Source organism: Watersipora subatra, chromosome 3 (assembly GCF_963576615.1).
Source record: "Watersipora subatra chromosome 3, tzWatSuba1.1, whole genome shotgun sequence".
Taxonomy (NCBI): Eukaryota; Metazoa; Bryozoa; class Gymnolaemata; order Cheilostomatida; family Watersiporidae; genus Watersipora; species Watersipora subatra.
The window spans coordinates 53,705,122-53,731,442 of record NC_088710.1 but is presented as its reverse complement, the minus strand read 5'-3'; the positions used below and the strand labels follow the sequence as shown (position 1 = coordinate 53,731,442).

Genomic DNA, 26,321 nt, shown 5'->3' with positions numbered 1-26,321 from the left:
ATATCTCGACAAAAAGCTCTATGCACTATCTCACTGATTTTCACAACTACCAAAATATGCTTTTCTGTTTTTAAGCAGTCTTTCTGCCTGCGTGTTAATTCATTATTCATTGAGAGGCTTTTTGCGTTTTCTGACTGATTTTCACAACCAGTAAAATATGCTTTCTTGTTTTTACAAAGGGACAATTCACACAAAATGACAAAACATTTATACCACCCAAACAGGGCCTAGGACCCTGGACCTTCAGGTTAAAAGTCTGATGCTCTATCGACAGAGCTATCCGGGCTGCTCATTACATCAATCGATCCATCAGAATCGATCCGCCTTGATTTATGTTTTATAAGGACTGTCTGTTCATTCAGTATTCAATGAGAGGCTTTTCAAGCTTTCTGACTGATTTTCGCAACTAGTAAAATATGCTTTTTTATTTTTAGAAAAGAAGAATCCGCATAAAATGACAAAACATTTATACCACCCAAACAGGGACTTGGACCCTGGACCTTCAGGTTAAAAGTCTGACGCTCTACCGACTGATCTATTCGGGCTGCTCATCGCATCAATCGAGCTCTCAGAATCGATATGCTTTGATTTATGTTCCATAAAACCTGCGTGGTAATTAATAATTAAACGAGAGGCTCTTGGCGCTTTATGACTAAATTTCACAACAACCATGTTATGCTTTGTTGTTTTTACAAAGGGAGAATCCACACAAAATGAAAAAATAAGTATCCCACCCAAACAGGGACTCGAATTCTGGACCCTCAGATTAAAAGTCTGTTGCTCTACCGACTGAGCTATCCGGGCTGCTCATTATATTAAAATTGAGCCATCAGAATCGATCTGACTTGATCTATGTTCCATAAAGCCTGCGTGTTAAGTCATTATTCATTGAGAGGCTTTTTGCGTTTTCTGACTGATTTCACAACCAGTAAAATATCCTTTCTTGTTTTTACAAAGGGAGATGTCACACAAAATGACAAAGCATTTATACCACCCAAACAGGGCCTCGGACCCTGGACCTTCAGGTTAAAAGTCTGATGCTCTATCGACAGAGCTATCCGGGCTGCTCATTACATCAATCGAGCCATCAGAATCGATCCGCCTTGATTTATGTTTTATAAAGACTGTCTGTTCATTCAGTAATCAATGAGAGGCTTTTCAAGCTTTCTGACTGATTTTCGCAACTAGTAAAATATGCTTTCTTATTTTTAGAAAGGAAGAGTCCACATAAAATGACAAAACATTTATACCACCCAAACAGGGACTTGGACCCTGGACCTTCAGATTAAAAGTCTGACGCTCTACCGACTGATCTATTGGGCTGCTCATCGCATCAATCGGGCTCTCAGAATCGATATGCTTTGATTTATGTTCCATAAAACCTGCGTGTTAATTCATAATTAAACGAGAGGCTCTTGACGCTTTATGACTAAATTTCACAACAACCATGTTATGCTTTGTTGTTTTTACAAAGGGAGAATCCACACAAAATGAAAAAAAACAAGTATACCGCCCAAACAGGGACTCGAACCCTGGACCCTCAGATTAAAAGTCTGATGCTCTACCGACTGAGCTATCCGGGCTGCTCATTACATCAATCGAGCCATCAGAATCGATCTGATTTGATTTATCTTCCATAAAGACTGTATTTTAATTCATATCTCGACGAAAAGCTCTATGCACTTTCTCACTGATTTTCACAACTACCAAAATGTGCTTTTCTGTTTTCACGAAGGGAGAATCCACACAAAATGACGAAAAAGATATAGCACCCAAAAAAGGACTTTAACCCTGGATCATAAGATCAAAAGTCAGATGCTCTACTCATTGATCTATCCGGGCTGTTCATTACATCAATCGAGCCATCAGAATCGATCTGCCTTGATTAATGTTTCATAACAATTGTACATTATTTCATTATTCAACGAGAGGCTTTTCGTGCTTTCTGACTGATTTATGCAACTAGTAAAATATGATTTCCTGTTTTTAAAAAGGAAGAATCCACACAAAATGAGAAAACATTTATACCGCCCAAACACGGACTCGAACCCTGGTTCTTCAGATTAAAAGTCTGATGCTCTACCGACTGATCCATCCGGGCTGCTCATCGCATCAATCGAGCCATCAGAATCGATCCCCCTTGCCTTATGTTTCTTAAGGACTGTGTGTTAATTCATTATTCAATGAGAGGCTTTTCGTGCGTTCTGATTGATTTTCGCAACTAGTAAAATATGCTTTCTTGTTTTTAGAAAGGAAGAATCCACATAGAACGACAAAACACTTATACCACCGAAACAGGGACTCGAACCCTGGACCCTCAGATTAAAAGTCTGATGCTCTACCGACTGAGCTATCCGGGCTGCTCATTACATCAATCGAGCCATCAGAATCGATCTGACTTGATTTATCTTCCATAAAGACTGTATTTTAATTTATATCTCGACAAAAAGCTCTATGCACTATCTCACTGATTTTCACAACTACCAAAATATGCTTTTCTGTTTTTAAGCAGTCTTTCTGCCTGCGTGTTAATTCATTATTCATTGAGAGGCTTTTTGCGTTTTCTGACTGATTTTCACAACCAGTAAAATATGCTTTCTTGTTTTTACAAAGGGACAATTCACACAAAATGACAAAACATTTATACCACCCAAACAGGGCCTAGGACCCTGGACCTTCAGGTTAAAAGTCTGATGCTCTATCGACAGAGCTATCCGGGCTGCTCATTACATCAATCGATCCATCAGAATCGATCCGCCTTGATTTATGTTTTATAAGGACTGTCTGTTCATTCAGTATTCAATGAGAGGCTTTTCAAGCTTTCTGACTGATTTTCGCAACTAGTAAAATATGCTTTTTTATTTTTAGAAAAGAAGAATCCGCATAAAATGACAAAACATTTATACCACCCAAACAGGGACTTGGACCCTGGACCTTCAGGTTAAAAGTCTGACGCTCTACCGACTGATCTATTCGGGCTGCTCATCGCATCAATCGAGCTCTCAGAATCGATATGCTTTGATTTATGTTCCATAAAACCTGCGTGGTAATTAATAATTAAACGAGAGGCTCTTGGCGCTTTATGACTAAATTTCACAACAACCATGTTATGCTTTGTTGTTTTTACAAAGGGAGAATCCACACAAAATGAAAAAATAAGTATCCCACCCAAACAGGGACTCGAATTCTGGACCCTCAGATTAAAAGTCTGTTGCTCTACCGACTGAGCTATCCGGGCTGCTCATTATATTAAAATTGAGCCATCAGAATCGATCTGACTTGATCTATGTTCCATAAAGCCTGCGTGTTAAGTCATTATTCATTGAGAGGCTTTTTGCGTTTTCTGACTGATTTCACAACCAGTAAAATATCCTTTCTTGTTTTTACAAAGGGAGATGTCACACAAAATGACAAAGCATTTATACCACCCAAACAGGGCCTCGGACCCTGGACCTTCAGGTTAAAAGTCTGATGCTCTATCGACAGAGCTATCCGGGCTGCTCATTACATCAATCGAGCCATCAGAATCGATCCGCCTTGATTTATGTTTTATAAAGACTGTCTGTTCATTCAGTAATCAATGAGAGGCTTTTCAAGCTTTCTGACTGATTTTCGCAACTAGTAAAATATGCTTTCTTATTTTTAGAAAGGAAGAGTCCACATAAAATGACAAAACATTTATACCACCCAAACAGGGACTTGGACCCTGGACCTTCAGATTAAAAGTCTGACGCTCTACCGACTGATCTATTGGGCTGCTCATCGCATCAATCGGGCTCTCAGAATCGATATGCTTTGATTTATGTTCCATAAAACCTGCGTGTTAATTCATAATTAAACGAGAGGCTCTTGACGCTTTATGACTAAATTTCACAACAACCATGTTATGCTTTGTTGTTTTTACAAAGGGAGAATCCACACAAAATGAAAAAAAACAAGTATACCGCCCAAACAGGGACTCGAACCCTGGACCCTCAGATTAAAAGTCTGATGCTCTACCGACTGAGCTATCCGGGCTGCTCATTACATCAATCGAGCCATCAGAATCGATCTGATTTGATTTATCTTCCATAAAGACTGTATTTTAATTCATATCTCGACGAAAAGCTCTATGCACTTTCTCACTGATTTTCACAACTACCAAAATGTGCTTTTCTGTTTTCACGAAGGGAGAATCCACACAAAATGACGAAAAAGATATAGCACCCAAAAAAGGACTTTAACCCTGGATCATAAGATCAAAAGTCAGATGCTCTACTCATTGATCTATCCTGGCTGCTCATTGCATCAATCGAGCAATCAGAATCGATCTGCCTTGATTTATTTTTCATAAAGACTGTATTTTATTTCATTATTCAACGAGAGGCTTTTCAAGCTTTCTGACTGATTCATGCAACTAGTAAAATTTGCTTTCTTGTTTTTTGGAAAGGAAGAATCCACATAGAACGACAAAACATTTATACCACCCAAACAGGGACTCGAACCCTGGAGCCTCAGATTAAAAGTCTGATGCTCTACCGACTGAGCTATCCGGGCTGCTCATTATATTAAAATTTAGCCATCAGAATCGATCTGCCTTGATCTATGTTCCATAAAGCCTGCGTGTTAATTCATAATTAATTGAGAGGCACTGCGCGCTTTATAACTAACTTTCGCACCAACCAAATTATGCTTTTTTGTTTTTACAAATGGAAAATTCACTCAAAATGACAAAACAGGTATACCGCCCAAGCAGGGACTCTAACCCTGGACCCTCAGATTAAAAGTCTGATGCTCTACCGATTGAGCTATCCGGGCTGCTCATTATACTAAAATTGAGCCATCAAAATCGATCTGCTTTTACTTTTGTTCCATAAAACCTGCGTATTGATTCATAATTGAACGAGAGGCTTTTTGCGCTTTATGACTAAATTTCGCAACAACCATGTTACGCTTTCTTGTTTTCACAAAGGGAGAATCCACACATAATGAAAAAACAAGTATACCGCCCAAACAGGGACTCGAACCCTGGACCCTCAGATTAAAAGTCTGATGCTCTACCGACTGAGCTATCCAGGCTGCTCATTATATTAAAACTGAGCCATCAGAATCGATCTACCTAGACTTTTGTTCGATAAAACCTGCGTGTTAATTCATAATTAAACGAAAGGCTTTTGGCGCAATATGACTAAATTTCACAACAACCATGTTATGCTTTGCTGTTTTAACAATGGGAGAATCCACACAAAATGAAAAAACAGGTATACCGCCCAAACAGGGACTCGAACCCTGGACCCTCAGATTAAAAGTCTGATGCTCTACCGACTGAGCTATCCGGGCTGCTCATTACATCATTCGGGCCATCAGAATCGATCTGACTTGATTTATTTTCCATAAAGACTGTATTTTAATTCATATCTCAACAAGAAGCTCTATGCACTTTCTCACTGATTTTCACAACTACCAAAATGTGCTTCTCTGTTTTCACGAAGGGAGAATCCACACAAAATGACGAAAAAGATATAACAGCCAAAAAAGGACTTTAACCCTGGATGATAAGATCAAAAGTCAGATGCTCTACTCATTGATCTATCCTGGCTGCTCATTGCATCAATCGAGCCATCAGAATCGATCTGCCTTGATTTATTTTTCATAAAGACTGTATTTTATTTCATTATTCAACGAGATGCTTTTCAAGCTTTCTGACTGATTTATGCAACTAGTAAAATATGATTTCTTGTTTTTAGAAAGGAAGAATCCACACAAAATGAGAAAACATTTATACCGCCCAAACAGGGACTCGAACCCTGGTTCTTCAGATTAAAAGTCTGATGCTCTACCGACTGATCCATCCGGGCTGCTCATCGCATCCATCGAGCCATCAGAATCGATTACCCTTGCCTTATGTTTCTTAAGGGCTGTGTGTTAATTCATTATTCAATGAGAGGCTTTTCGTGCGTTCTGATTGATTTTCGCGACTAGTAAAATATGCTTTCTTGTTTTTACAAAGGAAGAATCCACATAGAACGACAAAACACTTATACCACCCAAACAGGGACTCGAACCCTGGACCCTCAGATTAAAAGTCTGATGCTCTACCGACTGAGCTATCCGGGCTGCTCATTACATCAATCGAGCCATCAGAATCGATCTGACTTGATTTATCTTCCATAAAGACTGTATTTTAATTTATATCTCGACAAAAGCTCTATGCACTATCTCAATGATTTTCACAACTACCAAAATATGCTTTTCTGTTTTTACGAAGGGAGAATCCACTCAAAATGACAAAAAAAATATAACACCCAAAAAAGGACTTTAACCCTGGATGATAAGATCAAAAGTCAGATGCTCTACTCATTGATCTATCCGGGCTGCTCATCGCATCAATCGAGCTCTCAGAATCGATATGCTTTGATTTATGTTCCATAAAACCTGTGTGTTAATTAACAATTAAACGAGAGGCTCTTGGCGCTTTATGACTAAATTTCACAACAACCATGTTATGCTTTGTTGTTTTTACAAAGGGATAATCCACACAAAATGAAAAAAACAAGTATGCCGCCCAAACAGGGACTCGAACCCTGGACCCTCAGATTAAAAGTCTGATGCTCTATCGACTGAGCTATCCGGGCTGCTCATTATATTAAAATTGAGCCATCAGAATCGATCTGACTTGATCTATGTTCCATAAAGCCTGCGTGTTAATTCATTATTCATTGAGAGGCTTTTTGCATTTTCTGACTGATTTCACAACCAGTAAATTATCCTTTTTTGTTTTTACAAAGGGAGATGTCACACAAAATGACAAAACATTTATACCACCCAAACAGGGCCTCGGACCCTGGACCTTCAGGTTAAAAATCTGATGCTCTATCGACAGAGCTATCCGGGCTGCTCATTACATCAATCGATCCATCAGAATCGATCCGCCTTGATTTATGTTTTATAAGGACTGTCTGTTCATTCAGTATTCAATGAGAGGCTTCTCAAGCTTTCTGACTGATTTTCGCAACTAGTAAAATATGCTTTTTCATTTTTAGAAAAGAAGAATCCGCATAAAATGACAAAACATTTATACCACCCAAACAGGGACTTGGACCCTGGACCTTCAGGTTAAAAGTCTGACGCTCTACCGACTGATCTATTCGGGCTGCTCATCGCATCAATCGAGCTCTCAGAATCGATATGCTTTGATTTATGTTCCATAAAACCTGCGTGGTAATTAATAATTAAACGAGAGGCTCTTGGCGCTTTATGACTAAATTTCACAACAACCATGTTATGCTTTGTTGTTTTTACAAAGGGAGAATCCACACAAAATGAAAAAATAAGTATCCTACCCAAACAGGGACTCGAATTCTGGACCCTCAGATTAAAAGTCTGTTGCTCTACCGACTGAGCTATCCGGGCTGCTCATTATATTAAAATTGAGCCATCAGAATCGATCTGACTTGATCTATGTTCCATAAAGCCTGCGTGTTAAGTCATTATTCATTGAGAGGCTTTTTGCGTTTTCTGACTGATTTCACAACCAGTAAAATATCTTTTCTTGTTTTTACAAAGGGAGATGTCACACAAAATGACAAAGCATTTATACCACCCAAACAGGGCCTCGGACCCTGGACCTTCAGGTTAAAAGTCTGATGCTCTATCGACAGAGCTATCCGGGCTGCTCATTACATCAATCGAGCCATCAGAATCGATCCGCCTTGATTTATGTTTTATAAAGACTGTCTGTTCATTCAGTAATCAATGAGAGGCTTTTCAAGCTTTCTGACTGATTTTCGCAACTAGTAAAATATGCTTTCTTATTTTTAGAAAGGAAGAGTCCACATAAAATGACAAAACATTTATACCACCCAAACAGGGACTTGGACCCTGGACCTTCAGATTAAAAGTCTGACGCTCTACCGACTGATCTATTGGGCTGCTCATCGCATCAATCGAGCTCTCAGAATCGATATGCTTTGATTTATGTTCCATAAAACCTGCGTGTTAATTCATAATTAAACGAGAGGCTCTTGACGCTTTATGACTAAATTTCCCAACAACCATGTTATGCTTTGTTGTTTTTACAAAGGGAGAATCCACACAAAATGAAAAAAAACAAGTATACCGCCCAAACAGGGACTCGAACCCTGGACCCTCAGATTAAAAGTCTGATGCTCTACCGACTGAGCTATCCGGGCTGCTCATTACATCAATCGAGCCATCAGAATCGATCTGATTTGATTTATCTTCCATAAAGACTGTATTTTAATTCATATCTCGACGAAAAGCTCTATGCACTTTCTCACTGATTTTCACAACTACCAAAATGTGCTTTTCTGTTTTCACGAAGGGAGAATCCACACAAAATGACGAAAAAGATATAGCACCCAAAAAAGGACTTTAACCCTGGATCATAAGATCAAAAGTCAGATGCTCTACTCATTGATCTATCCTGGCTGCTCATTGCATCAATCGAGCAATCAGAATCGATCTGCCTTGATTTATTTTTCATAAAGACTGTATTTTATTTCATTATTCAACGAGAGGCTTTTCAAGCTTTCCGACTGATTTATGCAACTAGTAAAATTTGCTTTCTTGTTTTTTGGAAAGGAAGAATCCACATAGAACGACAAAACATTTATACCACCCAAACAGGGACTCGAACCCTGGACCCTCAGATTAAAAGTCTGATGCTCTACCGACTGAGCTATCCGGGCTGCTCATTATATTAAAATTTAGCCATCAGAATCGATCTGCCTTGATCTATGTTCCATAAAGCCTGCGTGTTAATTCATAATTAATTGAGAGGCACTGCGCGCTTTATAACTAACTTTCGCACCAACCAAATTATGCTTTTTTGTTTTTACAAATCGAAAATTCACTCAAAATGACAAAACAGGTATACCGCCCAAGCAGGGACTCTAACCCTGGACCCTCAGATTAAAAGTCTGATGCTCTACCGACTGAGCTATCCGGGCTGCTCATTATACTAAAATTGAGCCATCAAAATCGATCTGCTTTTACTTTTGTTCCATAAAACCTGCGTATTGATTCATAATTGAACGAGAGGCTTTTTGCGCTTTATGACTAAATTTCGCAACAACCATGTTACGCTTTCTTGTTTTTACAAAGGGAGAATCCACACATAATGAAAAAACAAGTATACCGCCCAAACAGGGACTCGAACCCTGGACCCTCAGATTAAAAGTCTGATGCTCTACCGACTGAGCTATCCAGGCTGCTCATTATATTAAAACTGAGCCATCAGAATCGATCTACCTTGACTTTTGTTCGATAAAACCTGCGTGTTAATTCATAATTAAACGAAAGGCTTTTGGCGCAATATGACTAAATTTCACAACAACCATGTTATGCTTTGCTGTTTTAACAATGGGAGAATCCACACAAAATGAAAAAACAGGTATACCGCCCAAACAGGGACTCGAACCCTGGACCCTCAGATTAAAAGTCTGATGCTCTACCGACTGAGCTATCCGGGCTGCTCATTACATCATTCGGGCCATCAGAATCGATCTGACTTGATTTATTTTCCATAAAGACTGTATTTTAATTCATATCTCAACAAGAAGCTCTATGCACTTTCTCACTGATTTTCACAACTACCAAAATGTGCTTCTCTGTTTTCACGAAGGGAGAATCCACACAAAATGACGAAAAAGATATAACACCCAAAAAAGGACTTTAACCCTGGATGATAAGATCAAAAGTCAGATGCTCTACTCATTGATCTATCCTGGCTGCTCATTGCATCAATCGAGCCATCAGAATCGATCTGCCTTGATTTATTTTTCATAAAGACTGTATTTTATTTCATTATTCAACGAGATGCTTTTCAAGCTTTCTGACTGATTTATGCAACTAGTAAAATATGATTTCTTGTTTTTAGAAAGGAAGAATCCACACAAAATGAGAAAACATTTATACCGCCCAAACAGGGACTCGAACCCTGGTTCTTCAGATTAAAAGTCTGATGCTCTACCGACTGATCCATCCGGGCTGCTCATCGCATCCATCGAGCCATCAGAATCGATTACCCTTGCCTTATGTTTCTTAAGGGCTGTGTGTTAATTCATTATTCAATGAGAGGCTTTTCGTGCGTTCTGATTGATTTTCGCAACTAGTAAAATATGCTTTGTTGTTTTTACAAAGGAAGAATCCACATAGAACGACAAAACACTTATACCACCCAAACAGGGACTCGAACCCTGGACCCTCAGATTAAAAGTCTGATGCTCTACCGACTGAACTATCCGGGCTGCTCATTACATCAATCGAGCCATCAGAATCGATCTGACTTGATTTATCTTCCATAAAGACTGTATTTTAATTTATATCTCGACAAAAGCTCTATGCACTATCTCAATGATTTTCACAACTACCAAAATATGCTTTTCTGTTTTTACGAAAGGAGAATCCACTCAAAATGACAAAAAAAATATAACACCCAAAAAAGGACTTTAACCCTGGATGATAAGATCAAAAGTCAGATGCTCTACTCATTGATCTATCCGGGCTGCTCATCGCATCAATCGAGCTCTCAGAATCGATATGCTTTGATTTATGTTCCATAAAACCTGTGTGTTAATTAATAATTAAACGAGAGGCTCTTGGCGCTTTATGACTAAATTTCACAACAACCATGTTATGCTTTGTTGTTTTTACAAAGGGATAATCCACACAAAATGAAAAAAACAAGTATGCCGCCCAAACAGGGACTCGAACCCTGGACCCTCAGATTAAAAGTCTGATGCTCTATCGACTGAGCTATCCGGGCTGCTCATTATATTAAAATTGAGCCATCAGAATCGATCTGACTTGATCTATGTTCCATAAAGCCTGCGTGTTAATTCATTATTCATTGAGAGGCTTTTTGCATTTTCTGACTGATTTCACAACCAGTAAATTATCCTTTCTTGTTTTTACAAAGGGAGATGTCACACAAAATGACAAAACATTTATACCACCCAAACAGGGCCTCGGACCCTGGACCTTCAGGTTAAAAATCTGATGCTCTATCGACAGAGCTATCCGGGCTGCTCATTACATCAATCGAGCCATCAGAATCGATCCGCCTTGATTTATGTTTTATAAAGACTGTCTGTTCATTCAGTAATCAATGAGAGGCTTTTCAAGCTTTCTGACTGATTTTCGCAACTAGTAAAATATGCTTTCTTATTTTTAGAAAGGAAGAATCCACATAAAATGACAAAACATTTATACCACCCAAACAGGGACTTGGACCCTGGACCTTCAGATTAAAAGTCTGACGCTCTACCGACTGATCTATTCGGGCTGCTCATAGCATCAATCGAGCTCTCAGAATCGATATGCTTTGATTTATGTTCTATAAAACCTGCGTGTTAATTCATAATTAAACGAGAGGCTCTTGGCGCTTTATGACTAAATTTCACAACAACCATGCTATGCTTTGTTGTTTTTACAAAGGGAGAATCCACACAAAATGAAAAAAACAAGTATACCGCCCAAACAGGGACTCGAACCCTGGACCTTCAGATTAAAAGTCTGATGCTCTACCGACTGAGCTTTCCGGGCTGCTCATTACATCAATCGAGCCATCAGAATCGATCTGATTTGATTTATCTTCCATAAAGACTGTATATTAATTCATATCTCGACAAGAAGCTCTATGCACTTTCTCACTGATTTTCACAACTACCAAAATGTGCTTTTCTGTTTTCACGAAGGGAGAATCCACACAAAATGACGAAAAAGATATAACACCCAAAAAAGGACTTTAACCCTGGATGATAAGATCAAAAGTCAGATGCTCTACTCATTGATCTATCCGGGCTGTTCATTACATCAATCGAGCCATCAGAATCGATCTGCCTTGACTTTTGTTCGATAAAGCCTGCGTGTTAGTTCATAATTAAACGAGAGGCTCTTTGCGCTTTATAACTAACTTTCGCACCAACCAAAATATGCTTTTTCGTTTTGACAAAAGGAGAATTTACACAAAATGAAAAAACAGGTATACCGCCCAAACAGGGATTCGAACCCTGGACCCTCAGATTAAAAGTCTGACGCTCTACCGACTGAGCTGTCCGAACTTTTCATTACATACAGATCGAACCATCAGGATCGATCTGCCCGGATTTATGTTTCATAAAGACTGTATGTTAATTCATTATTCAAAGAGATGCTTTTCGAGCTTTCGGACTGAGTTTCGCAACAAGTAAAATATGCTTTCTGGTTTTTACAAAGGGAAACTTCACAAAAAATGACAAAACGGACATACCACCAAAACAAGGACTCGAACCCTGGACCCTCAGCATAAAAGTCTGACGCACTACCGACTGATCTATTCGGGCTGCTCATCGCATCAATCGAGCTCTCAGAATCGATCTGCTTTTACTTTTGTTCCATAAAACCTGCGCGTTAATTCATAATTAAACGAGAAGCTTTTTGCGCTTTGTGACTAAATTTCGCAACAACCATGTTACGCTTTCTTGTTTTTACAAAGGGAGAATCCACACATAATGAAAAAACAAATATACCGCCCAAACAGGGACTCGAACCCTGGACCCTCAGATTAAAAGTCTGATGCTCTACCGACTGAGCTATCCGGGCTGCTCATTATATTAAAATTGAGCCATCAGATTGGATCTGCTCTTACTTTTGTCCCATAAAACCTGCGTGTTAATTCATAAATAAACGAGAGGCTCTGTGCGCTTTATGACTAACTTTTGCAACAATCAAAATATGCTTTCTTGTTTTTACAATAACATAATCCACCAAAAACGAAAAAACAGGTATGCCGCCCAAATAGGGACTCGAACCCTTGACCCTCAGAAAAAAAGTCTGATATTCTACCGACTGAGCTATCCGGGCTGCTCATTATATTAAAATTAGGCCATCAGAATCGATTTGCCTAGAATTTTGTTCGATAAAGCCTGTGTGTTAACTCATAATTAAACGAGAGGCTCTTGGCGCGTTATGACTAAATTTCAAAACAGCCATGTTATGCTTTGTTGTTTTTACAAAGGGAGAATCCACACAAAATGAAAAAAACAAGTATACCACCCAAACAGGGACTCGAACCCTGGACCCTCAGATTAAAAGTCTGATGCTCTACCGACTGAGCCTTCCGGGCTGCTCATTACATCAATCGAGTCATCAGAATCGATCTGAGTTGATTTATTTTCCATAAAGACTGTATTTTAATTCATATCTCGACAAGAAGCTCTATGCACTCTCTCACTGATTTTCACAACTACCAAAATATGCTTTTCTGTTTTTACGAAGGGAGAATCCACACAAAATGACGAAAAAGATATAGCACCCAAACAAGGACTTTAACCCTGGATCATATGATCAAAAGTCAGTTGCTCTACTCATTGATCTATCCGGGCTGCTGATTGCATCAATCGAGCCATCAGAATCGATCTGCCTTGATTTATGTTGCATAAAGACTGTATGTTAATTCATTTTTCAATGAGAGGCTTTTCAAGCTTTCTGACTGATTTATGCATGTAGTAAAATATGATTTCTTGTTTTTAGAAAGGAAAAATCCACCTAAAATCAGAAAACATTTATACCGCCCAAACAGGGACTCGAACCCTGGTTCTTCAGATTAAAAGTCTGATGCTCTATCGACAGAGCTATCCGGGCTGCTCATTACATCAATCGAACCATCAGAATCGATCTGCCTTGATTTATGTTTCATAACGACTGTATGTTAATTCATTATTCAGTGAGAGGCTTTTCGTGCTTTCTGACTGACTTATGCAACTAGTAAAATATGATTCCTTGTTTTTAGAAAGGAAGAATCCACACAAAATGAGAAAACATTTATACCGCCCAAACAGGGACTCGAACCCTGGTTCTTCAGATTAAAAGTCTGATGCTCTACCGACTGATCCATCCGGGCTGCTCATCCCATCCATCGAGCGATCAGAATCGATCCCCCCTTGACTCATGTTTCTTAAGGACTGTGTGTTAATTCATTATTCAATGAGAAGCTTTTCTCCTTGTTTTTAGAATGGAACAATCCACATAGAACGACAAAACATTTATACCACCCAAACAGGGACTCGAACCCTGGACCCTCAGATTAAAAGTCTGATGCTCTACCGACTGAGCTATCCGGGCTGCTCATTACATCAATCGAGCCATCAGAATCGATCTGACTTGATTTATCTTCCATTAAGACTGTATCTTAATTCATATCTCGACAAGAAGCTCAATGCACTTTCTCACTGATTTTCACAACTACCAAAATATGCTTTTCTGTTTTTACGAAGGGAGAATCCACACAAAATGACGAAAAGGATATAGCGCCCAAACAAGGACTTTAACCCTGGATCATCAAATCTAAAGTCAGATGCTCTACTCATTGATCTATCCGGGCTACTCATTGCATCAATCGTGCCATCAGAATCGATCTGCCTTGATTTATGTTTCCTTAGGACTGTATGTGTTTTCATTATTAAACGAGAGGCTTTTCAAGTTTTCTGACTGATTTATGCAACTAGTAAAATATGATTTCTTGTTTTTAGAAAGGAAGAATCCACACAAAATGAGAAAACATTTATACCGCCCAAACAGGGACTCGAACCCTGGTTCTTCAGATTAAAAGTCTGATGCTCTACCGACCGATCCATCCGGGCTGCTCATCGCATCCATCCAGCCATCAAAATCGATCCCCCCTTGACTTATGTTTCTTAAGGACTGTGTGTTAATTCATTATTCAATGAGAGGCTTTTCGTGCTTTCTGATTGATTTTCGCACCAGTAAAATATGCTTTCTTGTTTTTAGAAAGGAAGAATCCACATAGAACGACAAAACATTTATACCACCCAAACAGGGACTCGAACCCTGGACCCTCAGATTAAAAGTCTGATGCTCTACCGACCGAGCTATCCGGGCTGCTCATTATATTAAAATTGAGCCATCAGAATGGATCTGCTTTTACTTTTGTTCCATAAAACCTCCGTGTTAATTCATAATTAAACGAGAGGCTTTTTGCGCTTTGTGACTAAATTTCGCAACAACCATGTTACGCTTTCTTGTTTTCACAAAAGGAGAATCCACACATAATGAAAAAACAAGTATACCGCCCAAACAGGGACTCGAACTCTGGACACTCAGATTAAAAGTCTGATGCTCTACCGACTGAGCTATCCAGGCTGCTCATTATATTAAAATTGAGCCATCAGAATCGATCTGCTCTTACTTTTGTTCCATAAAACCTGCGTGTTAATTCATAAATAAACGAGAGGCTCTGTGCGCTTTATGACTAACTTTTGCAACAACCAAAATCTGCTTTCTTGTTTTTACAACAAGATAATCCACAAAAAACGAAAAAGCAGGTATGCCATCCAAACAGGGACTCGAACCCTGGACCCTCCGATTAAAAGTCTGATGCTCTACCGACTGAGCTATCCGGGCTGCTCATTACATCAATCGAGCCATCAGAATCGATCTGACTTGATTTATCTTCCATAAAGACTGTAGTTTAATTCATATCTCGACAAGAAGCTCAATGCACTTTCTCACTGATTTTCACAACTACCAAAATATGCTTTTCTGTTTTTACGAAGGGAGAATCCACACAAAGTGATGAAAACATATAGCACCCAAACAATGACTTTAACCCTGGATCATCAGATCAAAAGTCAGATGCTCTACTCATTGATCTATCCGGACTGCTCATTGCATCAATCGAGCCATCAGAATCGATCTGCCTTGATTTATGTTTCATAATGACTGTATGTTATTTCATTATTCAACGAGAGGCTTTTCAAGCTTTTTGACTGATTTATGCAACTAGTAAAATATGATTTTTTGTTTTTAGAAAAGAAGAATCCACACAAAATGAGAAAACATTTATACCGCCCACACAGGGACTCGAACCCTGGTTCTTCAGATTAAAAGTCTGATGCTCTACCGACTTATCCATCCGAGCTGCTCATCGCATCAATCGAGCTCTCAGAATCGATATGCTTTGATTTATGTTCTATAAAACCTGCGTGTTAATTCATAATTAAACGAGAGGCTCTTGGCGCTTTATGATTAAATTTCACAACAACCATGTTATCCTTTGTTTTTTTTACAAAGGGGGAGTCCACACAAAATGAAAAAAACAAGTATACCGCCCAAACAGGGACTCGAACCCTAGACCCTCAGATTAAAAGTCTGATGCTCTACCGACTGAGCTATTCAGGCTGCTCATTATATTAAAATTGAGCCATCAGAATCGATCTGCTTTTACTTTTGTTCCATAAAACCTGCGTGTTATTTCATAATTAAACGAGAGGCTTTTTGCGCTTTGTGACTAAAGTTCGCAACAACCATGTTACGCTTTCCTGTTTTTACAAAGGGAGAATCCACACATAATGAAAAAACAAGTATACCGCCCAAACAGGGACTCGAACCCTGGACCCTCAGATTAACAGTCTGATGCTCTACCGACTGAGCTATCCGGGCTGCTCATTATATTGAATTTGAGCCATCAGAATCGATCTGCTCTTACTTTTGTTCCATAAAACCTGCGTGATAATACATAAATAAAGGAGAGGCTCTGTGCGCTTTATGACTTACTTTTGCAACAACCAAAATATGCTTTCTTGTTTTTACAATAAGATAATCCACAAAAAAACGAAAAAACAGGTATGCCGCCCAAACAGGGACTCGAACCCTGGACCCCCAGATTAAAAGTCTGATGCTCTACCGACTGAGTTATCCGGGCTGCTCATTATATTAAAATTGAGCCATCAGAATCGATTTGCCCAGACTTTTGTTCGATAAAGCCTGCGTGTTAATTCATAATTAAACAAAAGGCTCTTGGCGCTTTATGACTAAATTTCACAACAACCATGTTATGCTTTGTTGTTTTTACAAAGAGAGAAACCACACAAAATAAAAAAACAGGTATACCACCAAACCAGGGACTCGAACCCTGGACCCTCAGATTAAAATTCTGATGCTCTCCCGACTGAGCTATCCGGGCTGCTCGTTATATTAAAATTGAGCCATCAGAATCGATCTGACTTGATCTATGTTCCATAAAGCCTGCGTGTTAATTCATTATTCATTGAGAGGATTTTGCGTTTTCTGACTGATTTTCAGAACCAGTAAAATATGCTTTCTTGTTTTTACAAAGGGAGGCTTCACACAAAATGACAAAACATTTATACCACCCAAACAGGGCCTCGGACCCTGGACCTTCAGGTTAAAAATTTGATGCTCTATCGACAGAGCTATCCGGGCTGCTCATTACATCAATCGAGCCATCAGAATCGATCCGCCTTGATTTATGTTTTATAAAGACTGTATGTTCATTCAGTATTCAATGAGAGGCTTTTCAAGCTTTCTGACTGATTTTCGCAACTAGTAAAATATGCTTTCTTATTTTTAGAAAGGAAGAATCCACATAAAATGACAAAACATTTATACCACCCAAACAGGGCCGTGGACCCTAGACCTTCAGATTAAAAGTCTGATGCTCTACCGACTGATCTATTCGGGCTGCTCATCGCATCAATCGAGCTCTCAGAATCGATATGCTTTGATTTATGTTCCATAAAACCTGCGTGTTAATTCATAATTAGACGAGAGGCTCTTGGCGCTTTATGACTAAATTTCACAACAACCATGTTTTGCTTTGTTGTTTTTACAAAGGGAGAATCCATACAAAATGAAAAAAACAAGTATACCGCCCAAACAGGGACTCGAACCCTGGACCCTCAGATTAAAAGTCTGATGCTCTATCAACAGAGCTATCCGGGCTGCTCATTACATCAATCGAGCCATCAGAATCGATCCGCCTTGATCTTTGTTCCATAAAGCCTGCGTGTTAATTCATAATTAAACGAGAGGCACTGCGCGCTTTATAACTAACTTTCGCACCAACCAAAATATGCTTTTTTGTTTTTACAAAAGGAGAATTCACACAAAATGACAAAACAGGTATACCGCCCAAGCAGGGACTCTAGCCCTGAACCATCAGATTAAAAGTCTGATGCTCTACCGACTGAGCTATCCGGGCTGCTCATTACATCAATCAAGCCATCAGAGTCGATTTGACTTGAGTGATCTTTCATAAAGACTGTATTTTCATTCATATCTTGATTAGAAGCTCTATGCACTTCCTCACTGATTTTCTTAACTACCAAAACATGCTTTCTTGTTTTTACAAAGGGAGAATCCACACAAAATGAAAAAACATGTATATCGCCCAAACAGGGACTCGAACCCCGGACCCTCATATTATAAAACTGATGCTCTACCGACTGAGCTATCCGCGCTGCTCATTATATTAAAATTGAACCATCAGAATCGATCTGCCTTGACTTTTGTTCCATAAAGCCTGCGTGTTAGTTCATAATTAAACGAGAGGCTCTTTGCGCTTTATAACTAACTTTCGCACCAACCAAGATATGCTTCTTTGTTTTTACAAAAGGAGAATTCACACAAAATGACAAAACAGGTATACTGCCCAAGCAGGGACTCTAACCCTGAACCCTCAGATTAAAAGTCTGATGCTTTACCGACTGAGCTATCCGGGCTGCTCATTTTATTAAAATTGATCCATGTGAATCGATCTGCCTAGACTTTTGTTCGATAAAGCCTGCGTGTTAATTCATATTTAAACGAGAGGCTTTTGGCGCTTTATGACTAAATTTCACAACAACCATGTTATGCTTTGTTGTTTTTACAAAGGGAGAATCCACACAAAATGAAAAAACAGGTATACCGCCCAAACATGGACTCGAACCCTGGACCCTCAGATTAAAAGTCTGATGCTCTACCGACTGAGCTATCCAAACTTCTCGTTACATTGAGATCGAACCATCAGAATCGATCTGCCTGGATTTATGTTTCATAAAGACTGTATGTTAATTCATTATTCAAAAAGAGGCTTTTCGAGCTTTCGGACTGAGTTTCGCAACAATTAAAATATGCTTTCTGGTTTTTACAAAAGGAGAATTCACACAAAATGACAAAACAGGTATACCGCCCAAACAGGGACTCGAACCCTGGACCCTCCGATTAAAAGTCTGATGCTGTACCGTCTGAGCTTTTCGGGCTGCCCATTATATTAAAGTTTAGCCATCAGAAACGATCTGCCGTGACTTTTGTTCCATAAAGCCTGCGAGTTAATTCATAATTAAACGAAAGGCTCTTTGCACTTTATGACTAACTTTCGCAACAACGATGTTATGCTTTCTTGTTTTTACAAAGAGAGAATCGACACAAAATTATAAAACAAGTATCCCGCCTAACCAGGGACTCGAACCTTGGACCCTCAGATTAAAAGTCTTATGCTCTAGCGCCTGAGCTATCCGGGCTGCTCGTTACATTAAAATTGAGCCATCAGAATCGATCTGCTTTTACTTTTGTTCCATCAAGGCTGCGTGTTAGTTCATTATTCAATGAGAGGCTTTTCGTGCTTTCTGACTGATTTTTGCAACAAGTCAAATATGATTTCTTGTTTTTAGAACAGGAGAATCCACACAAAATGACAAAACATTTATACCACCCAAACAGGGACTCGGACCCTGGACCTTCAGGTTAAAAATTTGATGCTCTATCGACAGAGCTATCCCGGCTGCTCATTACATCAATCGAGCCACCAGAATCGATCCGCCTTGATTTATGTTTTATAAAGACTGTATGTTCATTCAGTATTCAATGAGAGGCTTTTCAAGCTTTCTGACTGATTTTCGCAACTAGTAAAATATGCTTTCTTATTTTTAGAAAGGAAGAATCCACATAAAATGACAAAACATTTATACCACCCACACAGGGACTTGGACCCTGGACCTTCAGATTAAAAGTGTGACGCTCTACCGACTGATCTATTCGGGCTGCTCATCGCATCAATCGAGCTCTCAGAATCGATATTCTTTGATTTATGTTCCATAAAACCTGCGTGTTAATTCGTAATTAAACGAGAGGCTCTTGGCGCTTTATGACTAAATTTCACAACAACCATGTTATGCTTTGTTGTTTTTACAAAAGGAGAATCCACACAAAATGAAAAAAACAAGTATACCACCCAAACAGGGACTCGAACCCTGGACCCTCAGATTAAAATTCTGATGCTCTACCGACTGAGCTATCCGGGCTGCTCATTATATTAAAATTTAGCCATCAGAATCGATCTGCCTTGATCTATGTTCCATAAAGGCTGCGTGTTAATTCATTATTCAATGAGAGGCTTTTCGTGCTTTCTGACTGATTTTTGCAACTAGTAAAATATGATTTCTTGTTTTTCGAACAGAAGAATCCACACAAAATGACAAAACATTTATACCACCCAAACAGGGCCTCGGACCCTGGACCTTCAGGTTATAAGTCTGATGCTCTATCGACAGAGCTATCCGGGCTGCTCATTACATCAATCGAACCATCAGAATCGATCTGCCTCTATTTATGTTTCATAACGACTGTATGTTAATTCATTATTCAATGAGAGGCTTTTCGTGCTTTCTGACTGATTTATGCAACTAGTAAAATATGATTTTTTGTTTTTAGAAAGGAAGAATCCACACAAAATGAGAAAACATTTATACCGCCCAAATAGGGACTCGAACCCTGGTTCTTCAGATTAAAAGTCTGATGCTCTACCGACTGATCCATCCGTGCTGCTCATTGCATCAATCGAGCCATCAGAATCGATCCCCTTGACTTATGTTTCCTAAGGACTGTGTGTTAATTCATTATTCAATGAGAGGCTTTTCGTGCTTTCTGATTGATTCTCGCAACTAGTAAAATATGATTTTTTGTTTTTAGAAAGGAAGAATCCACACAAAATGAGAAAACATTTATGCCACCCAAACAGGGACTCTAACCCTGAACCCTCAGATTAAAAGTAAGATGCTCTACACATTGATCTATCCAGGCTGCTCATTGCATCAATCGAGCCATCAGAATCGATCTGCCTTGATTTATGTTTCATAATGACTGCATGGTAATTCATTATTCAATGAGAGGCTTTTCGTGCTTTCTGACTCATTTTCGCAACTAGTAAAATATGCTTTCTTGTTTTTAGAATGAAAGAATCCACATAGAATGACAAAACATTTATACCACCCAAACAGGGACTCGAACCCTGGACCCTCAGATTAAAAGTCTGATGCTCTACTGACTTAACTATCAAGCCCGCTCATTATATCAAAATTGAGCCATCAGAATCGATCTGCCTTGATTTATGTTTCATAGACCCTGCGTGTTAATTCATAATTAAACGAGAGGCTCTGTGCGCTTTATAACTAACTTTCGCACCAACCAACATATCCTTTTTGGTTTTTACAAAAGGAGAATTCACACAAAATGACAAAACAGGTATACCGCCCAAGCAGGGACTCTAGCCCTGAACCATCAGATTAAAAGTCTGATGCTCTACCGACTGAGCTATCCGGGCTGCTCATTACATCAATCAAGCCATCAGAGTCGATCTGACTTGAGTGATCTTTCATAAAGACTGTATTTTAATTCATATCTTGATTAGAAGCTCTATGCACTTTCTCACTGATTTTCTTAACTACCAAAACATGCTTTCTTGTTTTTACAAAGGGAGAATCCACACAAAATGAAAAAACAAGTATCCCGCCTAACCAGGGACTCGAACCTTGGACCCTCAGATTAAAAGTCTTATGCTCTAGCGCCTGAGCTATCCGGGCTGCTCGTTACATTAAAATTGAGCCATCAGAATCGATCTGCTTTTACTTTTGTTCCATCAAGGCTGCGTGTTAATTCATTATTCAATGAGAGGCTTTTCGTGCTTTTTGACTGATTTTTGCAACTAGTAAAATATGATTTCTTGTTTTTAGAACAGAAGAATCCACACAAAATGACAAAACATTTATACCACCCAAACAGGGACTCGGACCCTGGACCTTCAGGTTAAAAATTTGATGCTCTATCGACAGAGCTATCCCGGCTGCTCATTACATCAATCGAGCCACCAGAATCGATCCGCCTTGATATATGTTTTATAACGACTGTATGTTAATTCATTATTCAATGAGAGGCTTTTCGTGCTTTCTGACTGATTTATGCAACTAGTAAAATATGCTTTCTTGTTTTTAGAAAGGAAGAATCCACACAAAATGAGAAAACATTTATACCGCCCAAATAGTGACTCGAACCCTGGTTCTTCAGATTAAAAGTCTGATGCTCTACCGACTGATCCATCCGTGCTGCTCATTGCATCAATCGAGCCATCAGAATCGATCCCCCTTGACTTATGTTTCCTAAGGACTGTGTGTTAATTCATTATTCAATGAGAGGCTTTTCGTGCTTTCTGATTGATTCTCGCAACTAGTAAAATATGCTTTCTTGTTTTTAGAATGGAAGAATCCACATAGAACGACAAAGCATTTATACCACCCAAACAGGGACTCTAACCCTGAACCCTCAGATTAAAAGTAAGATGCTCTACACATTGATCTATCCGGGCTGCTCATTGCATCAATCGAGCCATCAGAATCGATCTGCCTTGATTTATGTTTCATAATGACTGCATGTTAATTCATTATTCAATGAGAGGCTTTTCGTGCTTTCTGACTCATTTTCGCAACTAATAAAATATGCTTTCTTGTTTTTAGAATGAAAGAATCCACATAGAATGACAAAACATTTATACCACCCAAACAGGGACTCGAACCCTGGACCCTCAGATTAAAAGTCTGATGCTCTACTGACTTAACTATCAAGCCCGCTCATTATATCAAAATTGAGCCATCAGAATCGATCTGCCTTGATTTATGTTTCATAGACCCTGCGTGTTAATTCATAATTAAACGAGAGGCTCTGTGCGCTTTATAACTAACTTTCGCACCAACCAACATATCCTTTTTGGTTTTTACAAAAGGAGAATTCACACAAAATGACAAAACAGGTATACCACCCAAGCAGGGACTCGAACCCTGGACCATCAGATTCAAAGTCTTATGCTCTACCGGCTGATCTACCCGGGCTGCTCATTACATTGAAATCGAGCCAACAGAATCGATCCGCCTTGATTTATGTTTCATAAAGAATGTATGGCAATTCATATCTTGATGAGAAGCTCTATGCACTTTCGCACTGCTTTTTACAACTACTAAAATATGCTTCCTTTTTTTTACGTAGGGAGAATCCACACAAAATGACGAAAAAGATATACCACCCAAATAGGGACTCGAACCCGGGAGCCTCAAATTAAAAGTCTGATGCTCTACCAAATGAGCTATCCGGGTTGCTCATTATATCAAAATCACGCCATCAGAGCCAATCCCCCTTGATTTTTGTTTCATAAAGCCTGCGTGTTAACTCATAATTAAATGAAAGTCTCTTTGTGCTTTTTGACTCTTTTTTGCAACTACCAAAGTATGCTTTCTTGTTTTAACAAAGGGAAAATTCACACAAAATTACAAAACAGATATACCACCCGAACAGGGACTCGAACCCTGGACCCTCAGATTACAAGTCTGATGCTTTACCGACTGAGCTATCCGGGCTGCTCATTACATCAAAATCGAGCCATCAGACTCTATTCGCCATGATTTGTGTTTTATAAAAGCTGTATGTTAATTCATATCTCGTAAGAAGCTCTCAGCACTTTCTGACTGATTTTCACAACAACCAAAATATGCTTTCTTGTTTTTACAAAGGGAAAGTCCACACAAAATGACAAAACATATATACTGCCCAAACAGGGACTCGAACTCTGGACCCTCAGATTAAAACTCTGACGCTCTATCGACTGAGCTATCCGGGCTGCTGATTACGGAAAGTCCTCATGCTCAAGCCGCGCGGCTTGCGCTCAAAACCAGATGACTCACGAAAGAAAAATAATCTTCCAACAAGCCCCGTACGCCCACAGACCGCGATAATGACTGAGGTTTGGTCGTCCTTGACCCCTTCGGAAACGTGAGTGTTGAGAAGGGTTTAGCTATAACCCCGTCCTCTTGAATAAGAAAACAGGCTATATCAGTATATGTGAAACTATTTTTCTTTTACTTCCAAGTTCGAATTAAATTTCCTAAACCCTTGCGTCAAGAACTTACTTGCCATGTCTCAGCTAGACTTTTATTGCGCTGTTAGAGGGCTTCACGTTTATGGAAAGATGCCGGTCAATATTTAAACGGTTTTAACAACCTATGAATGTGGTGAGCTAAACATTAGCGATAAATTGTTTTTTAGTCAAAAGTTTTCAATAAACTTGACCTTGAAAATAAACGAGTAGGTTGCCAAAATCCCGTACATAAAAGTGTATCATGACTGCAGTTTTATGGTTATAGCGCCGAACTGAGCAGAGACTGCATTTATCGAGAAGCCGCCCTAAGCCTCTCGTAAGTTTTAAAAACTTGGCTTTAGCTGCGGCCTATGACCTTGAATCAGAAGCCGCGTTCAATGACAAGCCACGAAGCTTGAGCATAAGGACTTACGGTGTATTAAAATTGAGCCATCAGAAGCGACCTGCCTTGATTTATGTTTCATAAAGCCTGCGTGTTAATTCATAATTAATTGAGAGGCTCTTTGCGCTTTCTGACTAACTGTCGCAACAACCAAAATATACTTTCTTGTTTTTAAAAAGGGAAAATCCACACAAATTGAAAGAACAGCTATACTGCCCAAATAAGGAATCGAACCCTGGACCCTCAGATTAAAAGTCTGATCCTCTACCGACTGAGCTTTTCGGGCTGCTCATTACATCAATCGAGCCATCAGAGTGCATCTGCCTCGATTTATGTTTCATAAAGCCTCCGTGTTAGTTCATAATTATATGAGGGGCTCTATGTAATTTTTGACTGATTTTGGCAACTACCAAAATATGCTTTCTTGTTTATACAAAGGGAGAATCCATACAAAATGATGAAAAAGATATACCACCCAAACAAAGACTCGAACCCTGGACCCTCAGATTAAAAATCTGATGCTCTACCGACTGAGCTATCCAAGCTGTTCATTACATTAATCAAGCTTTCAGAATCGTTCCGCATTGATTTATGTCTCATAAAGACTGTACGCTAATTCATATTTCAATGAGAGGCTCTTTGTGCTCTCCGACTAACTTTCGCTACTACCAAAAATGTGCGTTCTTGTTTTCAGGAAATGAGGAATCAAACATATGGACAAAACAGGTAGTATACCACCCAAACAGAGACTGGAACCCTGAACCCTCAGATTAAAAGTCCGATGCTCTACCAAATGAGCTATCCGGGCTGCTCATTATATTAAAATCAAGCCTTCTGAGCCAATCCCCCTTGATTTTTGTTTCATAAAGCCCGTGTTTGAACTCATAATTCAATGAGAGTCTCTTTGCGCTTTTGGACTCATTTCTTAAACTACCAAAATTTGCTTTTTTGTTTTTACGAAAGGAAAATCCACACAAAATGACAAAACACATATAACCCCAAACAGGGACTCGAACCCTGGACCCTCAGATTACAAGTCTGATGCTTTACCGACTGAGCTATCTGGGCTGCTCATTATATCAAAATCAAGCCATCAGACTCGATCTGCCATGATTTATGTTTTATAAAAGCTGTATGATAATTCATATCTCGATGAGAAGCTCTAAGCACTTTCTGACTAATTTTCACAACAACCAAAATATGCTTTCTTGTTTTTACAAAGGGAAAATCCACACAAAATGACAAAACAGGTATACCGCCAAAACAGGGACTCAAACCCTGGACCCTCAGATTAAAAGTCTGATGCTCTACCGACTGAGCTATCCAGGCTGCTCATTACCTCATAATCGAGCCATCAGAATCGATTTGCGTCCAACTAAGCCTAAAAGTTGCATCAAACTTCACTCAGTCTGTCCAAGTTTTCTCTGACCGATATCCGTAACCACCAAAAATTCGCTTTCTTCTTTTCATCCATTGGCTCCATTGAGAATAAAAAAGAAGTGCTTTTTAACATTACAATGTGCCAAGTACAGTCTGTACTGTGTGGAGCTCTTGCCTTTGAGACCTTAAAATATTATGTTAACTTTAGTAACCGTAATTACCTACAGTAGCTTTAGTGTAATTAATGGTTATGATCTGCAATAAAATGTAACATTACAATGTCCTAAGAACAGTACATACTGTAGGAAGTTGTTACGTTCGAGACAGACATATAACATACACTTTGAATTAACTTACTTTCAATTTAGCCTACTAAACACACACTTCAAGTTAGGTTTTAGTGTGTATTTTAGTACACTGCAATTTTGTGATTGTCTTGTTCTTTATTACCTGTTTGTGGTTACGTTTTCACTATAACTTATAACAAAAAATGCTGAACTGACAGTGAGCAAGCATTGTGTCTCTTTCAGGCTTTCTCGGAGAAATTTCAGCTATTAGCATACCGGCTTCTTCGTT

At 39.1% G+C, this 26,321-nt stretch overlaps 20 non-coding genes across 20 annotated transcripts; all 20 read right to left on the bottom strand.

Moving 5' to 3' along the window:
- Nucleotides 1–1,510: 1,510 nt before the first annotated feature.
- Trnak-uuu (transfer RNA lysine (anticodon UUU)) lies at nt 1,511–1,583 on the bottom strand. The gene has a single exon. It is a non-coding gene; the product is annotated as a tRNA-Lys (tRNA).
- A 2,361-nt stretch (nt 1,584–3,944) lies between these two features.
- Nucleotides 3,945–4,017, bottom strand: Trnak-uuu (transfer RNA lysine (anticodon UUU)). The gene has a single exon. It is a non-coding gene; the product is annotated as a tRNA-Lys (tRNA).
- Nucleotides 4,018–4,985: 968 nt separating this feature from the next.
- On the bottom strand, nt 4,986–5,058 carry Trnak-uuu (transfer RNA lysine (anticodon UUU)). Its single transcript has one exon. It is a non-coding gene; the product is annotated as a tRNA-Lys (tRNA).
- A 188-nt stretch (nt 5,059–5,246) lies between these two features.
- On the bottom strand, nt 5,247–5,319 carry Trnak-uuu (transfer RNA lysine (anticodon UUU)). Its single transcript has one exon. It is a non-coding gene; the product is annotated as a tRNA-Lys (tRNA).
- A 704-nt stretch (nt 5,320–6,023) lies between these two features.
- Trnak-uuu (transfer RNA lysine (anticodon UUU)) lies at nt 6,024–6,096 on the bottom strand. The gene has a single exon. It is a non-coding gene; the product is annotated as a tRNA-Lys (tRNA).
- A 445-nt stretch (nt 6,097–6,541) lies between these two features.
- On the bottom strand, nt 6,542–6,614 carry Trnak-uuu (transfer RNA lysine (anticodon UUU)). Its single transcript has one exon. It is a non-coding gene; the product is annotated as a tRNA-Lys (tRNA).
- Nucleotides 6,615–8,098: 1,484 nt separating this feature from the next.
- Trnak-uuu (transfer RNA lysine (anticodon UUU)) lies at nt 8,099–8,171 on the bottom strand. Its single transcript has one exon. It is a non-coding gene; the product is annotated as a tRNA-Lys (tRNA).
- A 446-nt stretch (nt 8,172–8,617) lies between these two features.
- On the bottom strand, nt 8,618–8,690 carry Trnak-uuu (transfer RNA lysine (anticodon UUU)). The gene has a single exon. It is a non-coding gene; the product is annotated as a tRNA-Lys (tRNA).
- A 449-nt stretch (nt 8,691–9,139) lies between these two features.
- On the bottom strand, nt 9,140–9,212 carry Trnak-uuu (transfer RNA lysine (anticodon UUU)). Its single transcript has one exon. It is a non-coding gene; the product is annotated as a tRNA-Lys (tRNA).
- Nucleotides 9,213–9,400: 188 nt separating this feature from the next.
- Nucleotides 9,401–9,473, bottom strand: Trnak-uuu (transfer RNA lysine (anticodon UUU)). Its single transcript has one exon. It is a non-coding gene; the product is annotated as a tRNA-Lys (tRNA).
- A 704-nt stretch (nt 9,474–10,177) lies between these two features.
- On the bottom strand, nt 10,178–10,250 carry Trnak-uuu (transfer RNA lysine (anticodon UUU)). The gene has a single exon. It is a non-coding gene; the product is annotated as a tRNA-Lys (tRNA).
- A 445-nt stretch (nt 10,251–10,695) lies between these two features.
- On the bottom strand, nt 10,696–10,768 carry Trnak-uuu (transfer RNA lysine (anticodon UUU)). Its single transcript has one exon. It is a non-coding gene; the product is annotated as a tRNA-Lys (tRNA).
- A 706-nt stretch (nt 10,769–11,474) lies between these two features.
- On the bottom strand, nt 11,475–11,547 carry Trnak-uuu (transfer RNA lysine (anticodon UUU)). Its single transcript has one exon. It is a non-coding gene; the product is annotated as a tRNA-Lys (tRNA).
- A 965-nt stretch (nt 11,548–12,512) lies between these two features.
- On the bottom strand, nt 12,513–12,585 carry Trnak-uuu (transfer RNA lysine (anticodon UUU)). Its single transcript has one exon. It is a non-coding gene; the product is annotated as a tRNA-Lys (tRNA).
- Nucleotides 12,586–14,033: 1,448 nt separating this feature from the next.
- Nucleotides 14,034–14,106, bottom strand: Trnak-uuu (transfer RNA lysine (anticodon UUU)). Its single transcript has one exon. It is a non-coding gene; the product is annotated as a tRNA-Lys (tRNA).
- Nucleotides 14,107–16,109: 2,003 nt separating this feature from the next.
- Trnak-uuu (transfer RNA lysine (anticodon UUU)) lies at nt 16,110–16,182 on the bottom strand. The gene has a single exon. It is a non-coding gene; the product is annotated as a tRNA-Lys (tRNA).
- Nucleotides 16,183–16,370: 188 nt separating this feature from the next.
- Nucleotides 16,371–16,443, bottom strand: Trnan-guu (transfer RNA asparagine (anticodon GUU)). The gene has a single exon. It is a non-coding gene; the product is annotated as a tRNA-Asn (tRNA).
- A 6,427-nt stretch (nt 16,444–22,870) lies between these two features.
- Trnaq-uug (transfer RNA glutamine (anticodon UUG)) lies at nt 22,871–22,943 on the bottom strand. Its single transcript has one exon. It is a non-coding gene; the product is annotated as a tRNA-Gln (tRNA).
- A 449-nt stretch (nt 22,944–23,392) lies between these two features.
- Trnat-ugu (transfer RNA threonine (anticodon UGU)) lies at nt 23,393–23,465 on the bottom strand. Its single transcript has one exon. It is a non-coding gene; the product is annotated as a tRNA-Thr (tRNA).
- Nucleotides 23,466–25,360: 1,895 nt separating this feature from the next.
- Nucleotides 25,361–25,433, bottom strand: Trnat-ugu (transfer RNA threonine (anticodon UGU)). The gene has a single exon. It is a non-coding gene; the product is annotated as a tRNA-Thr (tRNA).
- Nucleotides 25,434–26,321: the final 888 nt, after the last annotated feature.